Below are 10,239 nucleotides of genomic sequence, written 5' to 3' on the forward strand. Positions count from 1 at the left end.
AAATGGAGCGCTGCCATATTATAATAAGCAAATATGAGCCATTCGCTGACATTTCTCTTTTTCGCTATAATTCCTCTTTCTTTATTTAGCAATCTTAGTTTTGATAAAAATAACCGTGCGATTCTGTAATGTGAGACAGTCTTAAGTCTCTAAATTTGAGATTTTAAGTTAGAGACAATTTTTGAGACTTGAGACGATTTTGCTATTCTGTAAGTAACAGTCACTAAAAATTTGCGAGTCTCTCAACTGAAAACGAACAGGTCTGACCATCTGTCACATTTGATTATTTAGAGATGTATGTATATAAAACCTGAATGAAAAAATACTGTCGATAACAAATATTAAATTATCTTTAACGCAGTAAAAAAGATTAATTACCAATAAAAATAAAAATAAAATGTTGTATTTGAAATACGATAGAGCTAAAATTTATGTGAAATTGATTTTTTTTTTTACTTTACCAAACACCAACAATCGATTATTATCTGTGATGATCTCTATAAGTGAATTGTCAATACATTCAAAATGGAAAACAAAAGTAAGTAAACGTTAAATTAAATTTGCTGTTATATTCTTTTACTTGTATATAATTAACTGTTACATTTCCAGAATCATTGCGCACAACAAAAGAGCAAATTGAATGTTAATTTTCATTTCTAAAGCTTCATCCTGAAATGAAGCTCCACAAAAACGATCCCACGCGACCCAAAAGGTTGGAAGAGCTGTGGATAGAGCTTGCTCAGCAGCTAAACGCTTTGAAAGGTCCATCACGTTCGCCTACCAAATGCAAGGAGATAAATCTTTACATATACATACATATACACATATGTATATATTTATATAAGTATGTTTGTGTTTGAATCAGTGGAAAAGCCAGATTCACTCAAGGGCAAGAAAGGCGAAAGTAAGTAAGATATTAACAGGTGAAGGACCAATGCATGAAATTCAAACCTCCGAGTTAGAAGAGCGGGCGATGGAAACACTAGGGAGGACCGTGGTTGATGGACTGCCTGATGTCCCAACTATTGGAGTAGAGGTATGATTATATAAAATCTTTGCGTATAATATGTTTATAAACATATTTTTTATTAGTAAATAAAATGGAATGATATTTTCTTTTTAAGTTTAGAACGACATTATAATCAATATAGATCCGCAGAGTCCATCAGTAAGCGAGATGCCATAAACTTCACGTTCTCGAAGGCAGACTTCACAGGAAATGTTTGCTGACATGATGGCTACGATGAAGAGGAGGAGCGAAGAAGTGGCAAAATTTAGGGAGACATTGCAACAATGCTTCCAAAATGTTGCGGAGTCCTTAAACAATATGGCTAGTGCTTTTTAAAGTTGTCGGAAGCTGTTTTAAAAAAAATTAAACAAATATACTTATGTTTAAGTTAAGAAGATATTTTTAAGTTATTCCTATTTATGTTTATTATGTACATTCATATAAAAGAATACTGAATAAATTAATTTATTAATTTCTTATAAAAATATAAATGGAGGATTTATTTGTAAAGATAATTATTTACAAAGATTGTGTGAGAGAATTTAAGCAGTTACGTCGTGCATTTATTCCTGCAGTGTAACACTGATTTGTTTGAGCTGGAGAGTTTTGCTGGTATTGTCACTAGCGAAGCGAATGAAATTTTTGGCAAATTTCGCTATTTCGAATTACGAGTAGCGAGCGCACAGTAAATTCGCCACGAAGTGGCGAAAGAACTAGCGAAAATGAATATTTGATATTGCCACTTGTGAATTTATAAAATTCGCTTCGCCTCAACTGTCAAAATTTGGCGAACGTTTATTTGATTCGAGAATCTAATTAAAAATGGAGAAAACGTTCGTAAAATTTTAAAAGTTTATTCATTGTATTTAATTCATTACAAATTAATTATTTTCAGAATAAAACGAACTACTCAAAAGCAATTTGAGGTATTGGTGAAGTTGATGGAAGGAAATCCTGAGTTAGCCAGAGGAATGGTAAGGGAATAAGGGAATAAGGTAAGAATAAACAATTTTGGTTGCATTTATGTATGTATGTACATATCTGTATTAATTTGTGTATTTCTTAGGTTTGGTTGGTCTATAAGTTAAAATTAAAAAGGAAAATTGCAGATAATCGAAAGGAGATTGCAGCCACAGGTGGAGGACCATACAACCAACGGAGTTTAACGCCTTTGGAGCAGGCCGTGGACGAGCTGCTCAGCTTGCAGCAGCCAGTGAATCCAAGCGGAGCCGCATTTGGTAGCACTACACCTGCACCTGCATTTAGAAGAAGAACATCTGGAAGATGTCGAGGTGCAGCCTGAACAGGCTGGAAATGTTAGCATTTCGTCTAGGCAGGCACCTACAAGCAGAGTGGACGAGGGCAAAAATTTGCGTATGAAGGCTTTGAAGAAACAAGCAGAAACGCAAGAAAGCCTTGTCGGTATTATGCAAAATATTAATTCGGTGTGTAATGAAACTTCTAGATACAACAGAAAAATTTACGAATTAAAAAAAGAAAAATTGGCGCTTTATAAAATGAAAGAAGAAAGAAAATAAAGAAAAAAATAGGCGACATGAAGAAAAAATTTAAATATAACAAAAAGAATTAGAATTAAAAAAATTGAAATACTCAAAATAAAAAAAACGTATTTCCTCCAATTCAAAATTAATTTCAGTTATTTTATTGGAGTTATGTTACACATATGTACATATATTTTACATATCTTTTAGGGATGCAACTATACTATGACAATGCATTCGCAATTTGTCTTCGGCGATGATCTGTAATAATTTATTTATTTAGTTGCTACTTACAATCATCGCATTTATGCTGTAAAATCCTTTCCTATTCATTTATATGTATGTAAGTGCTTGTTCTCACATGGAGCAATAATTGCAACATGGGTTCCATCAACGCAACCAACCACATTTGGAATTCCTGATCTGGTGAGAAATTTCCTTCTTGTTGTTCGTTTCTGCTCTTCAGTTATGTCTGTTTTGATCCAGACACTGCACAGAGTGGATTCCAATATTGGAAGCATTTCCTTAAAAATCAACGAAACAGTGAGCCAAAAATTTGAGAACGCAGCACAATTTCAACATCGGCGATATTGACGACGATAGGTTAGTCGGACATTTTTCCTTTGTGCTGTCTAGACAATACATAAATGCATCAGTATTTAACCGAAAGTTTTCTTAAAATCTCTTAATAAAAACTTATACTAGCCTTATGCTGGTATTGTCACTGGCGAGTCGAATGTTTTAGGCGAAAATTCGCCATGTTCATATTGTGACTGTTTGTTTAACAACGTAGATTTATATTTTGAAGACAGTTATGTTGAAAGGACAACAGCGAAGTTACTTAGGCAGCAACGGTTCATCAGAGATCACTCTAATCCCATGAAACTTTCTTCAGGGTTGTAAGTATCTATTGCTATAAAAGTGCATAAACAAATATCACGTCACATAAGTTTTTATTAACAGATTTAAAAAAAAAACTTTCGGTTAAGTAAGGATGCATTTATGTATGTGCTGGATAAAATCAAAAACAAATTTCATTGTCGGATGTCGTCTTCCATAACGCCGATGTTAAAATTGTGTGTTACCAACAAGCTATAGGGAATGAATTTCAGTTGGGACTTGCTCAGCCAACAGTTTCCCTTATTTTAAAAGAGATCATACCCATTTTGGAAAATGAAATTTGTCGTACCCATATAAGCGTAGATATGAGTGAAGAAGAAAAGCAGCAGGCAAGGAGCAAATTTTATTCAAGATCGGGAATACCAAATGTAATAGGCTGCATCGATGGAACCCATATTGCGATTTATGCTCCTACCACAAACAAACACCTCTATCTAAACAGAAGAGGATTTTTTAGCATAAATGCAATGATTGTGAGTTTTTATGAATTTAATACAGTAAAATTGGTATAAAAACTTTATTGTATTTTTTATACTCTCGCAACAATGTTGCTAACGAGAGTATTATAGTTTTGTTCACATAACGGTTGTTTGTAAGTCCTAAAACTAAAAGAGTCAGATATAGGGTTATATATACCAAAGTGATCAGGGCGACGAGTAGAGTCGAAATCCGGATGTCTGTCTGTCCGTCCGTCCGTGCAAGCTGTAACTTGAGTAAAAATCATGATGATGATGATGATGAGATATCATGATGAAACTTGGTACACGTATTCCTTGGCTCCATAAGAAGGTTAAGTTCGAAGATGGGCAAAATCGGCCCACTGCCACGCCCACAAAATGGCGGAAACCGAAAACCTATAAAGTGTCATAACTAAGCCATAAATAAAGATATTAAAGTGAAATTTGGCACAAAGGATCGCATTAAGGAGGGACATATTTGGACGTAATTTTTTTGGAAAAGTGGGCGTGGCCCCGCCCCCTACTAAGTTTTTTGTATATATCTCGGAAACTATTATAGCTATGTCAACCAAACTCTACAGAGTCGTTTTCTTCAGGTATTTCCATATACAGTTCAAAAATGGAAGAAATCGGATAATAACCACGCCCACCTCCCATACAAAGGTTATGTTCAAAATCACTAAAAGTGCGTTAACCGACTAACAAAAAACGTCAGAAACACTAAATTTTACGGAAGAAGTGGCAGAAGGAAGCTGCACCCAGGCTTTTTCTAAAAATTGAAAATGGGCGTGGCCTCGCCCACTTATGGACCAAAAACCATATCTCGGGAACTACTAGACCGATTTCAATGAAATTCGGTATGTGACATTTTCTTAACACCTTGATGACATGTACAAAATATGGGTGAAATCGGTTAAGAATCACGCCTTTTTTCAATATAACGCTATTTTGAATTCCATCTGATGCCTTCTCTGTATAATACGAGTATATATGTACATTAGGAACGAATGAAGATAGCGGAATAAAACTTTACACAAATACGGTATTTGAAAAATATGTAAATGACGGATAATGAAATCTCGATGATCACTTTATCGTGCGAGAGTATAAAATGTTCGGTGACACCCGAACTTAGCCCTTCCTTACTTGTTTTATTGTATTTTTATTACTCGTTCGTATGGAACAATGGTTCTCTGAAGGCATTTTTAAAGGCAGCGCATCAAAACGGAGACCAGAACTCAATTTATATAGGTATTCGCAATATTTGACTACTGCGCAAGTTTAATCTTGACATATGAATATTGAAAACAATAATATATTTGCAGGTGACTCCGGATACCCACTAAGCCCTTATTTATTAACACCTTTCCGTCATGCAGAATCTGGTACTAGGGAGTCAATTTTTAACAAGAAGCACGCGAAAGCGAGAAATGTTGTTGAACGTACGATTGGAGTTTTGAAATGCCGTTTCAGATGTCTTCTGAGTGATAGAAAAATGCGCTACGATCCTGCTAAAGTAACATCCGTTATTAATATATGTTGCGCCTTGCACAACATTTGTAAAAAATGTAGAATCGGTGATCCATTGGAGGCTGAAACCTTCTTTGATGCCGTTGTACCATTGGAACCAATTAATGAAAATGGCAATGGTTCACCAGGAGAGCGCCGCAGAAGACAAATTGCTGATGCTTTGATGTAAATGAAACTCTACCGACTTCAGTGAATAATATATTGCATTCTTTTATTTTATTCAATACTTTGAAATTCAATATTACACAGATAATAAATATATAAAAATTACAAAAACTACATGCTTTTAAATTAAATTAAAAAAATCACAGATTCAATTCCGTCACTTACAATAATAAAGTAAAAATAAATTCATCACATGTTTTCTTAAAAAACTCACAATTTCAAGTTCGGTTAAAATATGAAATGAAAAAAAATTCATCACATTCTTATGAAATAAACTATAAACTAAATTCAATCTATTTACAAGCACTCTATTTACCCTATTTTTTTTTGTAGTTTTATTTCCATCTTTTATTTATGTCTTTTTTTCTCTAAATTTTCTGCCTTCTTCCTTTCTTCTTTCATTTTCATTAATTTAATTTCTTCCTGTTTCAGTTCATATGTTCTTCTTGCATACCTTGCAATTTCATCCACTTTTCTTTCGATTTTTGCTATTTTGTTGGAAAGGGTGTCTTGAACTTCGGCTTGCTTTTCCAACGCTTTCATCCGAATGACTTCACGTACCTCCGAATGACTTCACGTACGGCTGCTTGAGGATTGCGATGCTAAATCCATGGCGCGTTGTGTGGGTCGGCTTTAGTATACCATCCCAGGATTTCGGGAATAAAATGGGTATGGTCGGATAGAGGAGATTCTCCAGATCAATATATATGGTTATAGCCGCAGGAAGCTTATAGTTTTCGAGTTATTCGCGTTTAAAGTTGAAAATTTGCAATATTTTAATTACATATTTTCGATATATAAAATTAATTTTACACTTATATTTTTCACTTTTATATACACTAACACATCACTTATTCATTTGCACACATTTATTTATAATATAGTGCAAAAATAGCTTTTAATACGCATTTAAATTATTGTTGAATTTGATTATTTGAGAATAACAAATGAATTACAAACTGTCATATAATCAGTGTTACCTTATCGACATCATTTGTAAAAATAAATGTGTCAAATAATCAGTGTTACTATAGTAAAATACTTACAAACTAAAATAAAAAAAAAATATATAAAGTAATATTATACCCTAAATACAGGAAACATAATCGTTGATAAACATTAAAAAAAATATAAACAAGTAAGGAAGGGCTAAGTTCGGGTGTCACCGAACATTTTATACTCTCGCATGGTAAAGTGATAATCGAGATTTCATAATACGTCATTTACATATTTTTCAAATACCGTATTTGTGTAAAGTTTTATTCCGCTATTATCATTGGTTCCTAATGTTTATACTCGTATTATACAGAGAAGGCATCAGATGGAATTCAAAATAGCTTTATATTGGAAGAAGGCGTGGTTGTGAACCGATTTCACCCATATTTCGTACATGTCATCAGGGTGTTAAGAAATTATTATATACCGAATTTCATTGAAATCGGTCTAGTAGCTCCTGAGATATGGTTCTTGGTCCATAAGTGGGCGGCGCCACTCCCATTTTCAATTTTTAAAAAAAGCCTGGGTGCAGCTTTCTTCTGCCACTTCTTCCGTAAAATTTAGTGTTTCTGACGTTTTTTGTTAGTCGGTTAACGCACTTTTAGTGATTTTCAACATAACCTTTGTATGGGAGGTGGGCGTGGTTATTATTCGATTTCTTCCATTTTTGAACTGTATATAGAAATGCCTGAAGAAAACGACTCTGTAGAGCTTGGTTGACATAGCTATAGTAGTTTCTGAGATATGTACAAAAAACTTAGTAGGGGGCGGGGCCACGCCCACTTTTCCAAAAAAAACTGCGTCCAATATGCCCCTCTCTAATGCGATCATTTGTGCCAAATTTCACTTTAATATCTTTATTTGTGGCTTAGTTATGACACTTTATAGGTTTTCGGTTTCCGCCATTTTGTGGGCGTGGCAGTGGGCCGATTTTGCCCATCTTCGAACCTAACCTTCTTATGGAGCCAAGGAATACGTGTACCAAGTTTCATCATGATATCTCAATTTTTACTCAAGTTACAGCTTGCACGGACGGACGGACGGACAGACGGACGGACGGACAGACAGACATCCGGATTTCGACTCTACTCGTCGCCCTGATCACTTTGATATATATAACCCTATATCTGACTCTTTTAGTTTTAGGACTTACAAGCAACCGTTATGTGAACAAAACTATAATACTCTTGTTAGCAACATTGTTGCGAGAGTATAAAAATTTAAGTGGCTGCCAATGTAAAAATGAGTTCTACGGGAGAAAAAAAATGTATATACCCGGTGTTGGACCGACCAGGGTTATTTTTTTTGAAGCGCGGCCGAAGGCCGCCCACGCAAAGAGGAGTTCTACGTGAAAAAAATTTGGTTCACCCCGGTGTTGGACCGATCAGGGTTATTTTTTTGAAGCGCGGCCGAAGGCCGCCCACGCAAAAAGGAGTTCTGCGCAAAGAAGTAGCAATGTCGTTGAGGGCATAACAACCACTCTAACATCAATGCGATCTAACAGATATAAGTACTGCTACTTTTAAAGCAAAGTACCGTTGCTTTTATTTGGCATTTTTATAATTATTTCATGTTTGGAAGATTAAGCTGTGTGGACATATAATTATATTAATTTTTATTTAAATTACGGAAATATTTTTGAAAAAAAATGGAAAATAATTCATCAGGTATGATAAATTAAATATTGAAAAGAGTATTTAAATCATTGTTTCTAATACTTTGTTACAATTATATGTAGATCTGAAACAAGAAGCGACTATAAATGTTCGCAAATCAAACAAATTGAGCGTGTCAGAGGTGAAGAGAATGTGGAATATTTCAAAAATATTCAACACATTTCAAACAAAGGAGAGCTGCATATTATTTTGCGAAGAGGAGGGTCTCATTGCCGGAGGAAGGACTTGCAGGGTGCATAGACTGCCGATGGTGCTCTCCATGACGGGGAAATAGCACCGTCGGTACGTTTAGGTGCCGAAAAGGATCTTGCCGAATGCGTTCCGGAATATCTCGATCCACGGGCACCTGGCTGGAAAATGTTAGAATACAATTGCCACAAGTTTTTTACTTAATGTTTTGCTACGCATCGCACTGGTCGCATGACGTAGTAAGGAAAAACAGTATTGTCAGGGAATCTATTTTATCTAGCGCTACCATTATATCAAGTGGAAAATCGGGAGGCGGTAGGTAAAATAGGTGGCCCTGCCAAAAAGGTCCAAATTGATGAAAGCAAATTTGGGAAGAGGAAATTTAATAAAGGTAAGGTTAAAAATATACAATATTAGGTACTTACTTATATGTTTTTCTCATTTTAGGCAGGAGTGTGGAAGGTCACTGGGTGTTGGGGATGATTGAGGATGGGAGCGACGACCTGCGGCTGGAGGTATGCCCAGATAATGTTCGGTCTGCGGAGGTGCTCATACCCCTGGTTACGAAGCATGTTGCGCCAGGAACTACAATAAGCACAGATTGCTGGAAGGCGTACGATGGTTTGGCGAATCACGGGTATGAGCACCGAAAAGTGAATCACAGCGATTTGAACAATCCATTTGTGGCTGCAGATGGAACGCATACGCAGCGTATAGAGTCCCAGTGGCGTGTGATTAAAAGATTTTTTGCGAGGGACAACCACAACAATCCCGAAAACTTCGCCGACCTAATTTTTGAGTATGTTTGGCAGAAATATGTGGCCAACAGACACGAAGATCCTTTCGTCAAATTATTAGAGGCAATAAAAGTTATATACAAGCCTTAATACACGTTTGTTTTATTAAATTTAAATAATTTCTTTTTATTTTATGTTTTCCTTTCTCTTATTTGGGGTATAATTTGTTTACATAATTTCTTTTAGTTATTTTACACGTACAAAGGAGTTCTACACGAAAAAAATTTGATACACCCCGGTGTTGGACCGACTAGGGTTATTTTTTGAAGCGCGGCCGAAGGCCGCCCACGCAAAAAGGAGTTCAACGCGAAAAAATTCTGATACACCCTAGTGTTGGACCGACCAGGGTTATTTTTTTGAAGTGCGGCCGAAGGCCGCCCACGTGAAAAGGAGTTCAACGCGAAAAAATTCTGATACACCCTGGTGTTGGACCGACCAGGGATATTGTTTTTTATAGGTTGTTGATTTTCGTATTTGGGGTATAATCTGTTCCCTTTATTTCATTTAGTTATTTTACAAATGATGTTGATAAGGTAACACTGATTATATGACGGTTTGTAATTCATTTGTTATTCTTAAATAATCAAATTCAACAATAATTTAAATGCGTATTAAAAGCTATTTTTGCACTATATTATATAAAATAAATGTGTGCAAATGAATAAGTGATGTGTTAGTGTATATAAAAGTGAAAAATATAAGTGTAAAATTAATTTTATATATCGAAAATATGTAATTAAAATATTGCAAATTTTCAACTTAAAACGCGAATAACTCGAAAACATATATATTCGTGATCTGGAGAATCTTCTCTATCCGACCATACCCATTTTATTCCCGAAATCGTGGGATGGTATACTAAATTCTTCCCCGTTGTGTTTCCTCGGTCGTGCGCTCTTCTGGCTGAATTTCACTACTATTTACCGCAGTTTCTACTTCATTAGAGCCATATGCTAAACCTGTAGGATGTACAGCTGCCTGAAAGTGAAGAAGCTCATCCACATTTTGCTCTAATGG

General features: G+C 35.3%; 1 pseudogene; it reads left to right on the top strand.

The window, feature by feature from the left end:
* Nucleotides 1–8,273: 8,273 nt before the first annotated feature.
* On the top strand, nt 8,274–9,312 carry LOC120781164 (annotated as a pseudogene).
* The last annotated feature ends 927 nt before the right edge of the window (nt 9,313–10,239 follow it).

This window comes from Bactrocera tryoni, unplaced genomic scaffold (genome assembly GCF_016617805.1).
Source record: "Bactrocera tryoni isolate S06 unplaced genomic scaffold, CSIRO_BtryS06_freeze2 scaffold_42, whole genome shotgun sequence".
NCBI classification, from domain to species: domain Eukaryota; kingdom Metazoa; phylum Arthropoda; class Insecta; order Diptera; family Tephritidae; genus Bactrocera; species Bactrocera tryoni.